We start from the raw sequence: 20,987 nt of genomic DNA on the forward strand, positions 1-20,987 counted from the left end.
CATTTGAACAGTCAATAGCAAATACTTGAACTAATAACAAAACAGTAGCTGATTCAGAAGCGCCAGAATGTCATAGCAAAGTCAGAATTACCTCCTCTCCTACGTTCATGAAATGGTCATCCATAAAATGCTGTTGCTGTTCTGTTGTAAGTAATCTTAAAGATTCCTAAATGCATCTCCTTTCGGAAGGCCAAATAAAGTGCTTTTGCTTTCGCCTAGAAACACACAGCGTCTCCCTGACATGCTGCTTTAACACTAACTGCGGATACTGAAACCACGCCTTCTTTCTTTGCGTGCACATTTGGGCGCATTATGCAAATATTTCCACATAGTGAGGTAGATATGTGGGGGCGTGTTAAAACGAGCCGTTTTAGGGGGCGTGGCAGAGTCTTAACTTTGATAAAGAATATCTCTTTGGTTTTGAGACTTTAGTCTTTGCAACTTCAGGGATCTTATATATGCACAATCAGCTTGTAACACTCCAAAGAGAAAGGAAAACTTGAAATCGCATCATATGACCCATTTAAATATTTTCAGTCTACTTGGCAACAATAGCTATTTACCTAAAAAATAAGCCATTTCAAAGTGTTTTAATAAATATCAAGATATAAAATGATTTCCATCAAATGGTACATTGCACAGCTTTATTGTTCACTTTTGTTTTACTACAAAAGCATCCACTAAACATTACTTGAATTACAATTAATATGATCATAAATTATATGTCATCAACAGTGGTTCACTTTCACAAATTATATCTGATTGCTTTCACACCAATTACAAACTATACTGGCGTCCGACACTCTACACCAACAACTGTGTGAAAATACCCTTGAGAATGAACGAATAAACACAATGCCACACAGTCCCATTTAAATGAAGGGAATACATACACGTTTGTATAGTTTGTGCAATGTAGTACAGTACTCCTAATGAGGAGGGAATGTAATATGGATCCAGATGTGCTCATTATCAACCTCTGTGCGTGCCAAATATATACTCAAAGGAGAGCGGAGAGAGGACATATCGTAAGCAAATGAGGACACTGATAGCATGCATCAAAAGAGTTCTTCACATGAACAGTCAGTTGCAGAAGTGCATCTTGTGAACAGTTTGTTCGGACTAGATGTGAATCTGTGTCTTTGGCGTATGTTCATGTTTCAGCTCGAAACATGACTCTTCTCTCAAAGGGCATGCTGGCACTGATCCTGTCTGGCTACGTTCCACCGCCAACATCATCAACATACTTTTATCTCCTAGCCACTTGTCTTGATGGATGACTCTCCAAATTTTGCTCTCTAAATTAAATCCTTTGAAATCTCTTTGTTGACTGCTTTATTATTTTGGCTCTCTGGCTCTCTAGCAATATTAGAGGAATAGTTCACCCAAAACCGAAAAATCTGTCATTTACTCACCCTCATGTTGTTCCAAACCTGCCTTTCCTTCTTTCATTGAACACAAAAAGAAGATATTTTGAAGTTTTATTGCCCATACAATAAAAATCAGTGGTGTCCAGTGTTTTTTAGACCACACTGACTTTCATTGTGGACAAAAACAGTTAAGACACATTAAAAATGTCTTTGCGTGTGTTCCACGGAACAAAGTAAGTCATGTAGGTTTGGATCGACATCAGGGTGGTTAAATAATCAATTTATTTCTGAACTATTCCTTTAGCACAGAGATAATAAATAAATGCAGAAAAAAATTTGAGCTGACAAACATAGAGTCATGTAGATTATCTGCATTCTCATATGCTCAATAACTCATTGATGTATATGCTAGCCAGTATATGCACACCTGAGATAGCGAGATAGTGGGTAGAAAGAACCATATGTGTTGTGACACCCTGTCGCCTCTGCCTGCCTGAAAGCAGGAGATAAGTGCAGAAAAATTATGGCGGGAGCTGGCGGAGAGGTTGGCAGAATGGAGCGAGAGAAAGTGAGAGAGACAACAGTGGCTAAAGCCATGAAGACACAGACAGATCAACAGATAGAGTGTAGCATGCCACCTGTGTAATGCAGCTGAGAGCTGTATTGTGCTTCTCTCTTTATTTGTTTCCTGAGTTATCTGGAGAGCGGATTTTGGAGGTTCAATCTTGCTGATAATAAAGGGGGGTAATGAGGACTCCAGCAGCAGACAGCTGCAGAGCCAGCAGTAGAGCACATGGGAGCAGGTTTCTTAATGCTGTCAGACACACGCTGAGAATAGTAGCATGCGTAGTCTACTTTAAGTGACTGGTGTTCAACTGACTACTGGACTGTTGGTGAGTTACACTCATTAGCTGTGTTCTGAAACCTAGGGAGCTGCTTCGTGGCCTTATGTACAGTATAGGCAGTACCCTAAACATCATGGAAACTCATAAATGACTGATTTGGAGTGCTCAACTTTGGCAGAAACTAAAAAAGCTCTTTTTAATATTAAATAAAAAATCTTGAAAATGTCTCTCACCTTGTCTGCCACTTGGATTTAGTTTTCCAACTGAGCTTACAATGCATTCTAGGTTCGCCTGTTAAGAATAAATGACATGTTGACTTAGAATTTGGCTAAAACAATGTATCTTAAAAGGCGGTGTAATTAAGATGCATAACTTTTGGATTGGGAGTGCCCCCATTACGCTACCTCTGTAGGCTCACTAGGTTTTAGAATAGAGTTTCAAATTGAATGGAAAAATTCAAAAATGACATTCCAGATAAGAAAAAAAAGTCATTCAAGACAGTCGTTTTCATATATATTTGATTTTGGAACATACAGTGTCCTCCAAAAGTTTTGAAACATTTAAATAAACATACATTACTGTTCAAAATTTTGGGGTGAGTAAGATTTTTAGTTTGTTTGTTTTAAAGAAATTGATTTTATTCAGCAAGGATTCATTAAGCTTATCAAAAGTGACATTTATAATGCTTCAAAAGATTTCTGTATCAAATAAATGCTGTTCTTTTGAAATGTCTATTCATCATAGAATCTTAAAAATATATATATATTTCCACAAAAATATTCAGCAGCTCAACTGTTTTCAACATTGACACTAAAAAGAAGTATTTCTTTTTCCAGATATTGTCCAAACCCTCACTTTTCCTAGGGCGTTTCCAATCTCTTAAAGGGAAGTGAATATTGAATTGGTCTCATAATGGAAGAAGCAGTAGATATAGAAATATATCAAATTTGGTTATAAAACAAAGCAGACTTCAAGGGTTGACTCTGAAACTCATAAAAACATGATGGATCTTGAATACTATTCTGTGTTCTGTCCGACACGAGTCATTGGCTCTGGGTGCATCACTTGCTCATATTCACTCTAATGTTACTTGACCTCTGTAATCCTGAAAGCTGCAGCCTTGTGCTGAGTGCAGAGTGGTCTTCAGGCTACAGACTAATTGTACACTCTTAAAAATAAAGGTGCTTCACGATGCCATAGAAGAACTTTTTTGTCTAAATAGTTCCATAAAGAGCCTTTAACATCTGAAGAACCTTTCTGTTTCACAAAAGGTTCTTTGTGGCAAAAGAAGGTTCTTCAGATTACAAAAAGGTAAGAAAGAGATGGTTCTTTAAAGAACCTTTGACTGAATGGTTCTTTGTGGAACCAAAAATGGTTCTTCTATGGCATCGCTTGAAGAACCTTTTGAAGCACCTTTATTTTTAAGAGTGTAAGCTGTATTAGGTTTGTACAGGCTTTCTAAAGGGAGCAGGCATTAGCGAGGCTAAGAATCTCCCATAGCTTTAACGCTGGACTCGTTCCAGCCCTCCTACCCCTCTGACCGGAGGCTTTGCTCCACTTCCACTTCTATATTTAGAGGCTGCTTAAACAGCAAGACTGTATATATGTACAGCAAATGCCCAGAGTATGTTGTAATGATGTAAGCCAGACAACCTCTGCTGAGATTGTGTGTGGTCCCGTGTACAGTTTTGACGGCGTTGTCGGATACATGGAGACGGCACAGCTGGACTCGCATCACACTTCCCGGCTAAGTGAGATAAATGGCACGGTATTCACTCCTAACTGGGAGCGCCGCTAAAAGGCCTCCCACATGCCATACACTACGTAATGATCATAAACTCTCGCCCCCACACACGTACACTCACTCGGCATGCTCAGTGGTGTGTGAAGGCTCTTGGAGTATAAAGTTCTTTTAAGGGAGCCCTAGGGAGACAGGTTCATCCAGAGAAGAGATCGCTTTTCCCATCATCCCCAGCCTCTAATGGACTTGTTGTGTGACGGGGCGAGAGGGGCCCTTAGAAGTTTCCTAGAAGCATCTTTTCCAGGAGCTGAGGACTTCAAAGGTGCTCCAAGCTGTACTGGTCTTTCGGTGAAAAGGTTAATGCTTTTGATAGGAAAAAAGAAGGAGAAGACAGATCATTGGATGGGGAATAGGAATGCTAGGAGGACTGAACAGGTACAAGACCAAGCTATGCAAGATAAGGTCATGTCCTCTTAAATTCATCCCAGGCTTGGAAAAACATGCCTGTTGGCAACATTTCTGCAAAATGATATTACACGACACTTTCAAAGTGAAATTTCCAGTGAGTGGCACTAAAACCACGTTCAGTTTTATTCAAAACAGATTAACTTGAATGTGACAATTTTGGTTGTTGTACATATCGCAACATTTTCGTAATGAACTGTGAGTGGTGCTTAAAAGGTTAGTGATCTATCGTATTTGAAAACAATGCACCATCATACCCTAAAACTAACCAACACTGTTAGCAAAAGCAAACGGGAGATAAAAATGAAGCAACCATGTCATCTCAGCTTGCTTTTGCAAGCTGTTTTGTCATGACTTGTGTTTCATTGTATTCTGGCATCCCAAGTGCAGCGCTGTACCAGGTGCGCTACTGAGCAAGTTTACTACACCAGAAAAGCCATACATATGGGCTGGTTGTGATGCAAATGTCAGCATGTATTAGTTTACAAGTCATTAACTATGGTTAAACAGTTTTGAGGTCATAACATGGCATTGGGCAAGAAGCTTTGCATCCTCGTCTTTATTAACTGATAATCAAAACTTGTATGAAAAAGAATACAAATCTTAGGTGTCTTACTGCCAATAGTTTTCATTTCAGCTGGAAACTGCAGTGAATTGTATGTATGTTTAATACATACAATTAATGGATACAAGCATACAAGCAAGGCTTTATGAAGCCTTGAAATAATGATAGAGGCATGTATTTTTTTAAGTGAGCCTGTGATGCTTTAATTGTGCTTACAAGACACTGAAAAGACCAGCAGGATATTCAAAGAGTGATAACCTATCTGGTTTTCCATTAGATACAATGGTTAAGAGTGGGAAAACTGGAGAGTGGGAGCGACAGGGAGAGACAGACACATTGACAGAGACCTGGATTGAAAAAGAAGCGTATCGGAGAGGCAATCACAGAGGGACAGTGAGCGTTTGAATTGTCTATTTGAAATTTCATTTGTTGGAAATGGGATGATGGAGCAAAAATAGTCAGAGAAAAAGAAAGACACTTACAGATGGAGAATGATGCAGCAGTTTAGGTTCTTGGCTCATAAAAGACTGTGAATTTCTGTCTTCTTCAGGCGTACAGCTGCCAGGCTATTTAGCATTTAGCATTAGCATCTAAATCAGCCCAGTAGCACTATGCAAACTCGCCACATATGGCTGCCGACACCCCTTGAACCAGTTGCTTAGCCGCATAGCGCACCCCTATAATTAAGGGATAATAAGTTTGTATATAAAGTCATGCAGCAGCATTCCTTCAAGGAAGTGCAGTGTCTAAATGTAAATGTGCAAATTTTAAAAATGGTTAAATATATTTATGGATTTATCTCAGATCAACGAAGACACACACATACACACACATAAACACACACACACAAACACACACACACACAAAAAACGTGCGCACACACTCAGAGGTGCTGAGCAAAGGGCTTCTGAGTGCAGTATTTTTGCAGCTTTAAGCAATTCCCAGTCCTCTGTCATGCTTAAATACTTTTTCCATGTACCTACTCCCTCATCCTCCAGGCACTTCTAGGAGAAGGACAACATAAAATGACAGAACATTCAGATCCGGTGTGCTATTTTAGACCCCTAATCCAAAGCGTTAGTGTGGTGTAATACACCGTTCTCTGCCCAAAGTGCCGTGTATGTGTAAAAGTAAAGACTTTTGGCCTGTAGGTGAACGAATAACAGGCACAAATAATTTTACTGTCACTTTTTATCAAATATGAATGCATCATTACTGAATACAACTATTAATTTATAAAAAAAAAAAACTTGTTGATTAAAACTTTTAAACAGTAGTGTGTGTGTGTGTGTGTGTGTGTGTGTGTGTGTGTGTGTGTATATATATATATATATATATAGTGTATATATGTATAATTATTAGATTTTATTGTTAGCCGTTGTTTGCATGACAATGTTTAATTTCTTTTTTTCTGTTATTGAATACAAGTATAAAGTATTTAGTATTATTTTTTCTACAGACAAAAAAGTGCCTTTGTGTATGCATTTATCTTCAAAGACACACACATACGCACTGCAAAAAAATAACTGCTTTCCTCTATTGTCGTGCCTGTACCTACACTGCGAGCTATGTATAGATCATCACTGCCGCTCCACTACCTCCAGTCTTGTCTCTACAGATGTTACTATGGAAATTTCCAGTAGGATCACAGTGGGGTTCATCTCTTTAGGGAATACGTCTGTTAGATGTCAAGTTTAGCATGCTAAGCACAGGTCATTGACCAACTGTTGCGTGGCATTCTGAGCAGGCATTGTCAATGATGCCATTTCTTCCGCCTTGTTTGTTTGATGCAGTCATACAGGGGCACAACATTGCATGAAAGGTCAAGAGAGTGTCCTCATGTCACACCGGTATCCCTAAAAAATCACTACACTTATGTCAATGACAAATAAGAATGTGCAAAATTATTCAAAGGAAAAGTCTTTTAAACATGTAGTAGAAAAATTGTGAGTTAAGTTCTATTTTAATTATTGTTCTAACTTAATGATTGTATTAATCAGGTTTTATACAGTTTTTTTTTCAACCAAAGTTTTAATGTAGGAAAAATATTAAACATGATGAAACCATCAAATGAGAAGTAACATTTGTCCTGACACCAGAAATATTTTAGCAACAAAATGTTTCTGTGTTTGAAGGACAAGCCTTAGGTGAATTCTCAAATCAATAGCCTACGGGTCTAAATCGAGTAATTCTTTGCCCTCAAGTGCTCCAAAACTCTGCGTTGCACCAATATGTTTTTGAGTCAACACAATAAAAAAAATAAAAAATAAAACATATTTTTTTATATACCACCCTGAAATTTTTTACTTCATGACCCACAAAAATATCAAAATGCATTTTAACTTCGAAACTGGTCTGTTATTTTAAGGGATTATACACTACTTTTCAATCATTTGGGCTCAGTTTGGTTTTTAATACTTTTATTCAGCAAGGACACATCAAAATGATCAAAAGTGACAGTAAAGACATTTATAATGTTACAAAAGATTTCTATTTCGAGAAAAGCTGTTCTTTTGAACTTTATAGTCATCAAAAAAATCCAGAAAATATATATGCCATGGTTTTCATGAACATATTAAGAAGCACAACTGTTTTCAATGCTGATGATAAAAAGAAATGTTTCTTGAGCACCAAATCAACATATTAGAATGATTTCTGTAGGATCATGTAACACTGAAGACTGGAGTAATTGACTACCGACAATTTAGCTTTACATTCACAGGAATAGATAAAATGTTAAAATATAATAAAATAGAAAAAAGTTATTTTAAATTGTAATAATATTTCAAAATATTGCTGTTTTTACTATGTTTTTGATCAAGCAAATGGTCAGAATAAGATATTTCTTTCAAAACATTTTTATAAATCTTACCAAACCCTACATGATTTAAATGTAAAATGAATTTCTGAGGGCTTTTTTTTTTTAGCTTCAATGACTGTGCAGAATCTTTCTATACTTTCAGCAAGTCTGTTTGTTTTCTGCCTGTCTATAAACATCTCTGATAAGGCTGAGAGCAAGGTACTGCCTATCTCATCAAAGCCTGTGCTATTTAAATCAGCCCTGCTCTCAAGTACCCGACTCATTCCGCCCGAGTTATGCTTTTCTTCACTGTCATTTCGCTCAGGTCCCTCTCATTCCCTCCTGGCACCTCTGTCTGGCATATGACTCACAAGCAGTTGGCGCGAAGCGTGTTAGTCTTTATTGCCCTCCCATCAGCCCCCAGTGCACTCAGAGTTCTGTTCTCTTTATTGGTGGGTGGTAAGTGTACCGTGTGTGTTTTCACAGTGCCGATAGATGATTTTCAGTCCAATCCCATTGCCCGCTCCATATACAGACCCACACAGAAGTCAAAAACACTCTTGCAGGTTAGCCTTCTTGTCAGGTGCACTGTTTGATCCTCCTCATACAGTCAGCCATGCATACTCCACTTATTTCATTCATCCTATTCCTCCCAGTCACACCTCTCATACCGTCTGACTGCGGTGTTCCCCAGGGCTCTCTCTCCACCATAGCCTGATCTCATTTTCTTTCTGTCCTAAAGCAAAATGGATGATAATTAATTGATAACAGATGGATGAGTTAAAACAATGGTGGGTTACAATAAAGCACCTCTGCATCGGCTGCTGTCACACGTAGCACGGAAAAGTGGAGGGAAGCCAGACTCCCAGAGCTCCAGGGACACGTGAACTCAATGATGCATCACGTCCTGGACAAATGACTGCCCCCTCCCTATTACATTTAAAAATAAATAAATAACACAATAAAATAATAATAATAATAATTTCTGACACACATACGCTACCTGTCAAAAGTTTGGAATCATTAAGCATTTTTAATGTTTTTGAATGAAGTCTCATATAATTTGATCAAATATATATAGTAATATTGTGAAATATTATTAAAAGAACTGTTTTCTATTTTAATATATTTTAAAATCTAATTTATTCCTGTGATGGCAAAGCTGAATTTTCGATAGCCATAGACCTTAGCCAGGGTGGTCTTACTGTATTGTACTGCTCTTTAACAACATACCAATTGTTCAGTTGAAAAAATGTCTTTCTGAAAATCTCCGGTAAACAAAAACTCAATAAAAGAGTATTAAAAAGTATACAGTAGTGCATGTCATCATTTGTCCCTCACAGCCTTTTTTATCGATGTTAAATTCAATATGGCGTATAACATGACTAAAGTCTATTACACCAGTCTTCAGTGTAGCATGATCCTTCAGAAATCATTCTATTATCAAAGATCTCTATTATCATTGTTGAAAACTGTATTTTGCTGAATATAATAAGTTCAAAAGAAAAAGATTCTTTGATGAACAGATCAAAAGTACAGCATTTATTTGAAACCAAACTTTTCTAAGATTATAAATGTATTTACTGCCACTTTTGATCAATGTAATGCATCCTGTCTAAACAATAATTATAGCATACAACAATTCTAAACTTTTGACAGGTAGTGTTCATCCCCATTTCTCACCTTTAGTCACACAATATGATTTTCTTCTCTACAGCCACTTTATTTGCCAGTTTTACTCAGTGATTGTATTTGCCTGTTCATTTAACGTGGTCAACTCGCGCACCCCAGTCCTCGTTATGTTCGCTGTAGGCCGCGTGTCCGCACTTATCAAGCATGAGAGCTCATTAGATAAATTTGCCCTTTTCACGGACGCTGCTCTCACTGTCCGAGAACTGAAGATAAACAGTGGGCCAAGGCAGATCACGGCAGGCATTGTTATTTATAACAAAGGTCACTTGAATCAACAAAAATGCCACTGCAAAGACTCTCATAGTGCCCTCCAGTGCCAAAGGTTGCAGCTACAACAGATTTTACCAGATACACATAATACCCATCTTGCCCTCTGCGCCTTCTGAGTTATTACTTTATCACTCTGTAAAAAAAAAAAAGCTATTACATTTATTCAGTGGGAGTTTGGAAATGCGGACTACTTTGTATCTACTGTAAAACACGTTAGACCAACAATATTCTTTAAGTGTTTCAATTAGTCTAACAAAATTGTCTGAACTAACAACTGCATATTGCTGATTTGTTAATAGTCAGATTGCATTGCAGCATAAATAAATTTAGCGGGTTGCTGTTTTAAGATTATTGTTGTGCTGTTTACTGACTTTATTTGTGCTACTGTTGTTGTTGTTTTTGTCATCACTGTTAATTATGTGCAGTCATTCCAAACCTCTATGACTTTCTTTTTTTATGTAACACAAAAGGATTTTTTTCTTTCTTTTTCTTTTTTTCTTTTTAAATTTATACAATGAAAGCCAGTGGAGTCCTGGTCCAATGTTGTTCAAGCCCCAACTATCATTTTTTTTCTTTCTGTATTTATTTGGATGCTTTTGCTTTCTCAAAGCACAAACACCAAACAAATAACTACTGTGGAAAAAATTGTATAAAACAAAACAAAAAAAAACTTGAATAGTTGAGGGATTAATGCATACAAAGAGAAATTATCATTGGACAGGTTATGCTGTAACAAAATGCAAACTTGTAAATGATTGAGTCATTAATTCATACAAGTATAGTCTAAAATAATAATAGCATTTTTATTAGTATCGTAGTACTTCCATTAGGGCTGCACAATTAATCTAATTTCTAATCGCAATTACAATTACGGATGCCACAATTACATAATCGTTCAAAGCAGCAATTAATCGTTAAAGTCCACTTATGTTATTCTGCATGCTTAAGATGCTTTTTTTCTTTCTACATGTTATCTTAAGAGTTTTTCCATTGTTTTAATTTTAGTTTCAGTTATTATAATAACATGCATATTGTTACCTTTTTATTTAAAGAGAAACCAATCCGATGTATAGTTGACATTTGAGGCTTAATACTAGAAAAGCAATAAAAGTTTTTCAGTTAGTGTTTTCAGCTTGTTTATTTTCATATAAAAATATGACATGCAGTTGCTTCAAACAAAGGTGTAAACATCATTCATTTAATTAATAATCGCAATTACAATTTCAAAGGAATAATCGACAAATATGATTTTTGTCACCATCGTGCTGCCCAAACTTTCATTATAAGTTATAAAAGTAACAATGGTAATAGTAATAGATATAATACAATACCAATCTTTCTTTAAAGGCTGTATTAAAACAAAACAGATTTCACCTAATACAAATGTAACCTGTCTAAACGAACATTCCTCATTCCTTTGAGCTCTAAACAGTGATGATTTTAGAATATTCTTTTTTTTTTTAAGCATGCATTGCTTTGCCTCGGTGCAAAGAAACTAGAGTTTAAGGTCAGTTAGCACATACTGTATTTTTTCTGGATACAATAATAAAATTGCGATCACTTGCTGTAAATGGATGAGATCTATTATTGAGGTTTCGCTCCTCTGATCTCCAATTCCATCCTGAGCCAACGCACCCTGTTGTGGCAGCCAGTCGCAAGGAAATTTAATCACAAGAATCAGCAGCAGCTGGATTATTTCCTAGCATGGTAACAGTATCATGCCATTATAATGAGTTTTCCAAAAGGTCCATAATATGGAAAATGTGGAACACTGATATTGCTTGGGTGTCATTATGGATTGCACAATATATACATAGATGGCAGACCATTGTAGCCCTAATATTTTATAATATTATCTAATGATGGTGCTAAATGATAAATAGAGCCTATTATAGTGAGTTATGGCCATTGAACATACTTTCACCCAGCAGTAAATAAGCCCTCTTGAATATGAGCTTCCTGTATGTGCTTATGAATGCACTATAAACTCCAAAGGCCCAATATACCAACCTTTTTTTTTCTCAAGCAAAGCTCAGTTCTCAGCAAATCACATTTTGCCCCTGAAAGGAAAATTGTACCACTGAATCTTGGATAACAGAGCTATGTAGCCAGTTAATCAATTTACAGTCATGCAACTATATATATGCCATGGTTTTCATGAACATATTAAGAAGCACAACTGTTTTCAATGCTGATGATAAAAAGAAATGTTTCTTGAGCACCAAATCAACATATTAGAATGATTTCTGTAGGATCATGTAACACTGAAGACTGGAGTAATTGACTACCGACAATTTAGCTTTACATTCACAGGAATAGATAAAATGTTAAAATATAATAAAATAGAAAAAAGTTATTTTAAATTGTAATAATATTTCAAAATATTGCTGTTTTTACTATGTTTTTGATCAAGCAAATGGTCAGAATAAGATATTTCTTTCAAAACATTTTTATAAATCTTACCAAACCCTACATGATTTAAATGTAAAATGAAATTCAATGTAAAATTTTATGTAAAAGTTACTTTTGGCCTCTCAGCACAGTTATTAAATTAAAAGACATATTTAACAAATTTCTCCATCCATTAGCATATATTTTGTGACACTTAATAAAATATAACTAATTACTGAAACATTTGAAAACCTTGTTAAAACCTATATATACTTAATTACATTTTATCCTGCAAACACATACTGGTCTTTCCATTGCTTCAACAACTACAACACTCAAACCTTTCTGAGGGCTTTTTTTTTTAGCTTCAATGACTGTGCAGAATCTTTCTATACTTTCAGCAAGTCTGTTTGTTTTCTGCCTGTCTATAAACATCTCTGATAAGGCTGAGAGCAAGGTACTGCCTATCTCATCAAAGCCTGTGCTATTTAAATCAGCCCTGCTCTCAAGTACCCGACTCATTCCGCCCGAGTTATGCTTTTCTTCACTGTCATTTCGCTCAGGTCCCTCTCATTCCCTCCTGGCACCTCTGTCTGGCATATGACTCACAAGCAGTTGGCGCGAAGCGTGTTAGTCTTTATTGCCCTCCCATCAGCCCCCAGTGCACTCAGAGTTCTGTTCTCTTTATTGGTGGGTGGTAAGTGTACCGTGTGTGTTTTCACAGTGCCGATAGATGATTTTCAGTCCAATCCCATTGCCCGCTCCATATACAGACCCACACAGAAGTCAAAAACACTCTTGCAGGTTAGCCTTCTTGTCAGGTGCACTGTTTGATCCTCCTCATACAGTCAGCCATGCATACTCCACTTATTTCATTCATCCTATTCCTCCCAGTCACACCTCTCATACCGTCTGACTGCGGTGTTCCCCAGGGCTCTCTCTCCACCATAGCCTGATCTCATTTTCTTTCTGTCCTAAAGCAAAATGGATGATAATTAATTGATAACAGATGGATGAGTTAAAACAATGGTGGGTTACAATAAAGCACCTCTGCATCGGCTGCTGTCACACGTAGCACGGAAAAGTGGAGGGAAGCCAGACTCCCAGAGCTCCAGGGACACGTGAACTCAATGATGCATCACGTCCTGGACAAATGACTGCCCCCTCCCTATTACATTTAAAAATAAATAAATAACACAATAAAATAATAATAATAATAATTTCTGACACACATACGCTACCTGTCAAAAGTTTGGAATCATTAAGCATTTTTAATGTTTTTGAATGAAGTCTCATATAATTTGATCAAATATATATAGTAATATTGTGAAATATTATTAAAAGAACTGTTTTCTATTTTAATATATTTTAAAATCTAATTTATTCCTGTGATGGCAAAGCTGAATTTTCGATAGCCATAGACCTTAGCCAGGGTGGTCTTACTGTATTGTACTGCTCTTTAACAACATACCAATTGTTCAGTTGAAAAAATGTCTTTCTGAAAATCTCCGGTAAACAAAAACTCAATAAAAGAGTATTAAAAAGTATACAGTAGTGCATGTCATCATTTGTCCCTCACAGCCTTTTTTATCGATGTTAAATTCAATATGGCGTATAACATGACTAAAGTCTATTACACCAGTCTTCAGTGTAGCATGATCCTTCAGAAATCATTCTATTATCAAAGATCTCTATTATCATTGTTGAAAACTGTATTTTGCTGAATATAATAAGTTCAAAAGAAAAAGATTCTTTGATGAACAGATCAAAAGTACAGCATTTATTTGAAACCAAACTTTTCTAAGATTATAAATGTATTTACTGCCACTTTTGATCAATTTAATGCATCCTGTCTAAACAATAATTATAGCATAGAACAATTCTAAACTTTTGACAGGTAGTGTTCATCCCCATTTCTCACCTTTAGTCACACAATATGATTTTCTTCTCTACAGCCACTTTATTTACCAGTTTTACTCAGTGATTGTATTTGCCTGTTCATTTAACGTGGTCAACTCGCGCACCCCAGTCCTCGTTATGTTCGCTGTAGGCCGCGTGTCCGCACTTATCAAGCATGAGAGCTCATTAGATAAATTTGCCCTTTTCACGGACGCTGCTCTCACTGTCCGAGAACTGAAGATAAACAGTGGGCCAAGGCAGATCACGGCAGGCATTGTTATTTATAACAAAGGTCACTTGAATCAACAAAAATGCCACTGCAAAGACTCTCATAGTGCCCTCCAGTGCCAAAGGTTGCAGCTACAACAGATTTTACCAGATACACATAATACCCATCTTGCCCTCTGCGCCTTCTGAGTTATTACTTTATCACTCTGTAAAAAAAAAAAAGCTATTACATTTATTCAGTGGGAGTTTGGAAATGCGGACTACTTTGTATCTACTGTAAAACACGTTAGACCAACAATATTCTTTAAGTGTTTCAATTAGTCTAACAAAATTGTCTGAACTAACAACTGCATATTGCTGATTTGTTAATAGTCAGATTGCATTGCAGCATAAATAAATTTAGCAGGTTGCTGTTTTAAGATTATTGTTGTGCTGTTTACTGACTTTATTTGTGCTACTGTTGTTGTTGTTTTTGTCATCACTGTTAATTATGTGCAGTCATTCCAAACCTCTATGACTTTCTTTTTTTATGTAACACAAAAGGATTTTTTTCTTTCTTTTTCTTTTTTTCTTTTTAAATTTATACAATGAAAGCCAGTGGAGTCCTGGTCCAATGTTGTTCAAGCCCCAACTATCATTTTTTTTCTTTCTGTATTTATTTGGATGCTTTTGCTTTCTCAAAGCACAAACACCAAACAAATAACTACTGTGGAAAAAATTTTCTTGGCTCATAAAAGACTGTGAATTTCTGTCTTCTTCAGGCGTACAGCTGCCAGGCTATTTAGCATTTAGCATTAGCATCTAAATCAGCCCAGTAGCACTATGCAAACTCGCCACATATGGCTGCCGACACCCCTTGAACCAGTTGCTTAGCCGCATAGCGCACCCCTATAATTAAGGGATAATAAGTTTGTATATAAAGTCATGCAGCAGCATTCCTTCAAGGAAGTGCAGTGTCTAAATGTAAATGTGCAAATTTTAAAAATGGTTAAATATATTTATGGATTTATCTCAGATCAACGAAGACACACACATACACACACATAAACACACACACACAAACACACACACACACAAAAAACGTGCGCACACACTCAGAGGTGCTGAGCAAAGGGCTTCTGAGTGCAGTATTTTTGCAGCTTTAAGCAATTCCCAGTCCTCTGTCATGCTTAAATACTTTTTCCATGTACCTACTCCCTCATCCTCCAGGCACTTCTAGGAGAAGGACAACATAAAATGACAGAACATTCAGATCCGGTGTGCTATTTTAGACCCCTAATCCAAAGCGTTAGTGTGGTGTAATACACCGTTCTCTGCCCAAAGTGCCGTGTATGTGTAAAAGTAAAGACTTTTGGCCTGTAGGTGAACGAATAACAGGCACAAATAATTTTACTGTCACTTTTTATCAAATATGAATGCATCATTACTGAATACAACTATTAATTTATAAAAAAAAAAAACTTGTTGATTAAAACTTTTAAACAGTAGTGTGTGTGTGTGTGTGTGTGTGTGTGTGTGTGTGTGTGTGTATATATATATATATATATAGTGTAAATATGTATAATTATTAGATTTTATTGTTAGCCGTTGTTTGCATGACAATGTTTAATTTCTTTTTTTCTGTTATTGAATACAAGTATAAAGTATTTAGTATTATTTTTTCTACAGACAAAAAAGTGCCTTTGTGTATGCATTTATCTTCAAAGACACACACATACGCACTGCAAAAAAATAACTGCTTTCCTCTATTGTCGTGCCTGTACCTACACTGCGAGCTATGTATAGATCATCACTGCCGCTCCACTACCTCCAGTCTTGTCTCTACAGATGTTACTATGGAAATTTCCAGTAGGATCACAGTGGGGTTCATCTCTTTAGGGAATACGTCTGTTAGATGTCAAGTTTAGCATGCTAAGCACAGGTCATTGACCAACTGTTGCGTGGCATTCTGAGCAGGCATTGTCAATGATGCCATTTCTTCCGCCTTGTTTGTTTGATGCAGTCATACAGGGGCACAACATTGCATGAAAGGTCAAGAGAGTGTCCTCATGTCACACCGGTATCCCTAAAAAATCACTACACTTATGTCAATGACAAATAAGAATGTGCAAAATTATTCAAAGGAAAAGTCTTTTAAACATGTAGTAGAAAAATTGTGAGTTAAGTTCTATTTTAATTATTGTTCTAACTTAATGATTGTATTAATCAGGTTTTATACAGTTTTTTTTTCAACCAAAGTTTTAATGTAGGAAAAATATTAAACATGATGAAACCATCAAATGAGAAGTAACATTTGTCCTGACACCAGAAATATTTTAGCAACAAAATGTTTCTGTGTTTGAAGGACAAGCCTTAGGTGAATTCTCAAATCAATAGCCTACGGGTCTAAATCGAGTAATTCTTTGCCCTCAAGTGCTCCAAAACTCTGCGTTGCACCAATATGTTTTTGAGTCAACACAATAAAAAAAATAAAAAATAAAACATATTTTTTTATATACCACCCTGAAATTTTTTACTTCATGACCCTCAAAAATATCAAAATGCATTTTAACTTCGAAACTGGTCTGTTATTTTAAGGGATTATACACTACTTTTCAATCATTTGGGCTCAGTTTGGTTTTTAATACTTTTATTCAGCAAGGACACATCAAAATGATCAAAAGTGACAGTAAAGACATTTATAATGTTACAAAAGATTTCTATTTCGAGAAAAGCTGTTCTTTTGAACTTTATAGTCATCAAAAAAATCCAGAAAATATATATGCCATGGTTTTCATGAACATATTAAGAAGCACAACTGTTTTCAATGCTGATGATAAAAAGAAATGTTTCTTGAGCACCAAATCAACATATTAGAATGATTTCTGTAGGATCATGTAACACTGAAGACTGGAGTAATTGACTACCGACAATTTAGCTTTACATTCACAGGAATAGATAAAATGTTAAAATATAATAAAATAGAAAAAAGTTATTTTAAATTGTAATAATATTTCAAAATATTGCTGTTTTTACTATGTTTTTGATCAAGCAAATGGTCAGAATAAGATATTTCTTTCAAAACATTTTTATAAATCTTACCAAACCCTACATGATTTAAATGTAAAATGAAATTCAATGTAAAATTTTATGTAAAAGTTACTTTTGGCCTCTCAGCACAGTTATTAAATTAAAAGACATATTTAACAAATTTCTCCATCCATTAGCATATATTTTGTGACACTTAATAAAATATAACTAATTACTGAAACATTTGAAAACCTTGTTAAAACCTATATATACTTAATTACATTTTATCCTGCAAACACATACTGGTCTTTCCATTGCTTCAACAACTACAACACTCAAACCTTTCTGAGGGCTTTTTTTTTTAGCTTCAATGACTGTGCAGAATCTTTCTATACTTTCAGCAAGTCTGTTTGTTTTCTGCCTGTCTATAAACATCTCTGATAAGGCTGAGAGCAAGGTACTGCCTATCTCATCAAAGCCTGTGCTATTTAAATCAGCCCTGCTCTCAAGTACCCGACTCATTCCGCCCGAGTTATGCTTTTCTTCACTGTCATTTCGCTCAGGTCCCTCTCATTCCCTCCTGGCACCTCTGTCTGGCATATGACTCACAAGCAGTTGGCGCGAAGCGTGTTAGTCTTTATTGCCCTCCCATCAGCCCCCAGTGCACTCAGAGTTCTGTTCTCTTTATTGGTGGGTGGTAAGTGTACCGTGTGTGTTTTCACAGTGCCGATAGATGATTTTCAGTCCAATCCCATTGCCCGCTCCATATACAGACCCACACAGAAGTCAAAAACACTCTTGCAGGTTAGCCTTCTTGTCAGGTGCACTGTTTGATCCTCCTCATACAGTCAGCCATGCATACTCCACTTATTTCATTCATCCTATTCCTCCCAGTCACACCTCTCATACCGTCTGACTGCGGTGTTCCCCAGGGCTCTCTCTCCACCATAGCCTGATCTCATTTTCTTTCTGTCCTAAAGCAAAATGGATGATAATTAATTGATAACAGATGGATGAGTTAAAACAATGGTGGGTTACAATAAAGCACCTCTGCATCGGCTGCTGTCACACGTAGCACGGAAAAGTGGAGGGAAGCCAGACTCCCAGAGCTCCAGGGACACGTGAACTCAATGATGCATCACGTCCTGGACAAATGACTGCCCCCTCCCTATTACATTTAAAAATAAATAAATAACACAATAAAATAATAATAATAATAATTTCTGACACACATACGCTACCTGTCAAAAGTTTGGAATCATTAAGCATTTTTAATGTTTTTGAATGAAGTCTCATATAATTTGATCAAATATATATAGTAATATTGTGAAATATTATTAAAAGAACTGTTTTCTATTTTAATATATTTTAAAATCTAATTTATTCCTGTGATGGCAAAGCTGAATTTTCGATAGCCATAGACCTTAGCCAGGGTGGTCTTACTGTATTGTACTGCTCTTTAACAACATACCAATTGTTCAGTTGAAAAAATGTCTTTCTGAAAATCTCCGGTAAACAAAAACTCAATAAAAGAGTATTAAAAAGTATACAGTAGTGCATGTCATCATTTGTCCCTCACAGCCTTTTTTATCGATGTTAAATTCAATATGGCGTATAACATGACTAAAGTCTATTACACCAGTCTTCAGTGTAGCATGATCCTTCAGAAATCATTCTATTATCAAAGATCTCTATTATCATTGTTGAAAACTGTATTTTGCTGAATATAATAAGTTCAAAAGAAAAAGATTCTTTGATGAACAGATCAAAAGTACAGCATTTATTTGAAACCAAACTTTTCTAAGATTATAAATGTATTTACTGCCACTTTTGATCAATGTAATGCATCCTGTCTAAACAATAATTATAGCATACAACAATTCTAAACTTTTGACAGGTAGTGTTCATCCCCATTTCTCACCTTTAGTCACACAATATGATTTTCTTCTCTACAGCCACTTTATTTGCCAGTTTTACTCAGTGATTGTATTTGCCTGTTCATTTAACGTGGTCAACTCGCGCACCCCAGTCCTCGTTATGTTCGCTGTAGGCCGCGTGTCCGCACTTATCAAGCATGAGAGCTCATTAGATAAATTTGCCCTTTTCACGGACGCTGCTCTCACTGTCCGAGAACTGAAGATAAACAGTGGGCCAAGGCAGATCACGGCAGGCATTGTTATTTATAACAAAGGTCACTTGAATCAACAAAAATGCCACTGCAAAGACTCTCATAGTGCCCTCCAGTGCCAAAGGTTGCAGCTACAACAGATTTGACCAGACACACATAATACCCATCTTGCCCTCTGCGCCTTCTGAGTTATTACTTTATCACTCTGTAAAAAAAAAAAAAGCTATTACATTTATTCAGTGGGAGTTTGGAAATGCGGACTACTTTGTATCTACTGTAAAACACGTTAGACCAACAATATTCTTTAAGTGTTTCAATTAGTCTAACAAAATTGTCTGAACTAACAACTGCATATTGCTGATTTGTTAATAGTCAGATTGCATTGCAGCATAAATAAATTTAGCGGGTTGCTGTTTTAAGATTATTGTTGTGCTGTTTACTGACTTTATTTGTGCTACTGTTGTTGTTGTTTTTGTCATCACTGTTAATTATGTGCAGTCATTCCAAACCTCTATGACTTTCTTTTTTTATGTAACACAAAAGGATTTTTTTCTTTCTTTTTCTTTTTTTCTTTTTAAATTTATACAATGAAAGCCAGTGGAGTCCTGGTCCAATGTTGTTCAAGCCCCAACTATCATTTTTTTTCTTTCTGTATTTATTTGGATGCTTTTGCTTTCTCAAAGCACAAACACCAAACAAATAACTACTGTGGAAAAAATTGTATAAAACAAAACAAAAAAAAACTTGAATAGTTGAGGGATTAATGCATACAAAGAGAAATTATCATTGGACAGGTTATGCTGTAACAAAATGCAAACTTGTAAATGATTGAGTCATTAATTCATACAAGTATAGTCTAAAATAATAATAGCATTTTTATTAGTATCGTAGTACTTCCATTAGGGCTGCACAATTAATCGAATTTCTAATCGCAATTACAATTACGGATGCCACAATTACATAATCGTTCAAAGCAGCAATTAATCGTTAAAGTCCACTTATGTTATTCTGCATGCTTAAGATGCTTTTTTTCTTTCTACATGTTATCTTAAGAGTTTTTCCATTGTTTTAATTTTAGTTTCAGTTATTATAATAACATGCATATTGTTACCTTTTTATTTAAAGAGAAACCAATCCGATGTATAGTTGACATTTGAGGCTTAATACTAGAAAAGCAATAAAAGTTTTTCAGTTAGTGTTTTCAGCTTGTTTATTTTCATATAAAAATATGACATGCAGTTGCTTCAAACAAAGGTGTAAACATCATTCATTTAATTAATAATCGCAATTACAATTTCAAAGGAATAATCGACAAATATGATTTTTGTCACCATCGTGCTGCCCAAACTTTCATTATAAGTTATAAAAGTAACAATGGTAATAGTAATAGATATAATACAATACCAATCTTTCTTTAAAGGCTGTATTAAAACAAAACAGATTTCACCTAATACAAATGTAACCTGTCTAAACGAACATTCCTCATTCCTTTGAGCTCTAAACAGTGATGATTTTAGAATATTCTTTTTTTTTTTAAGCATGCATTGCTTTGCCTCGGTGCAAAGAAACTAGAGTTTAAGGTCA

At 35.8% G+C, this 20,987-nt stretch overlaps 1 protein-coding gene across 1 annotated transcript in view; it reads left to right on the forward strand.

Annotated features, from left to right (window-relative positions):
- The window catches only part of rtn4rl1b (reticulon 4 receptor-like 1b), a 175,449-nt gene that overhangs the window by 76,067 nt on the left and 78,395 nt on the right, over positions 1 to 20,987 (forward strand). The gene's annotated exons all lie outside the window — the stretch shown is intronic.

The sequence above is a fragment of the Sinocyclocheilus grahami genome, unplaced genomic scaffold, assembly GCF_001515645.1.
Source record: "Sinocyclocheilus grahami isolate Dianchi unplaced genomic scaffold, SAMN03320097.WGS_v1.1 scaffold72.1, whole genome shotgun sequence".
Classification (NCBI taxonomy): domain Eukaryota; kingdom Metazoa; phylum Chordata; class Actinopteri; order Cypriniformes; family Cyprinidae; genus Sinocyclocheilus; species Sinocyclocheilus grahami.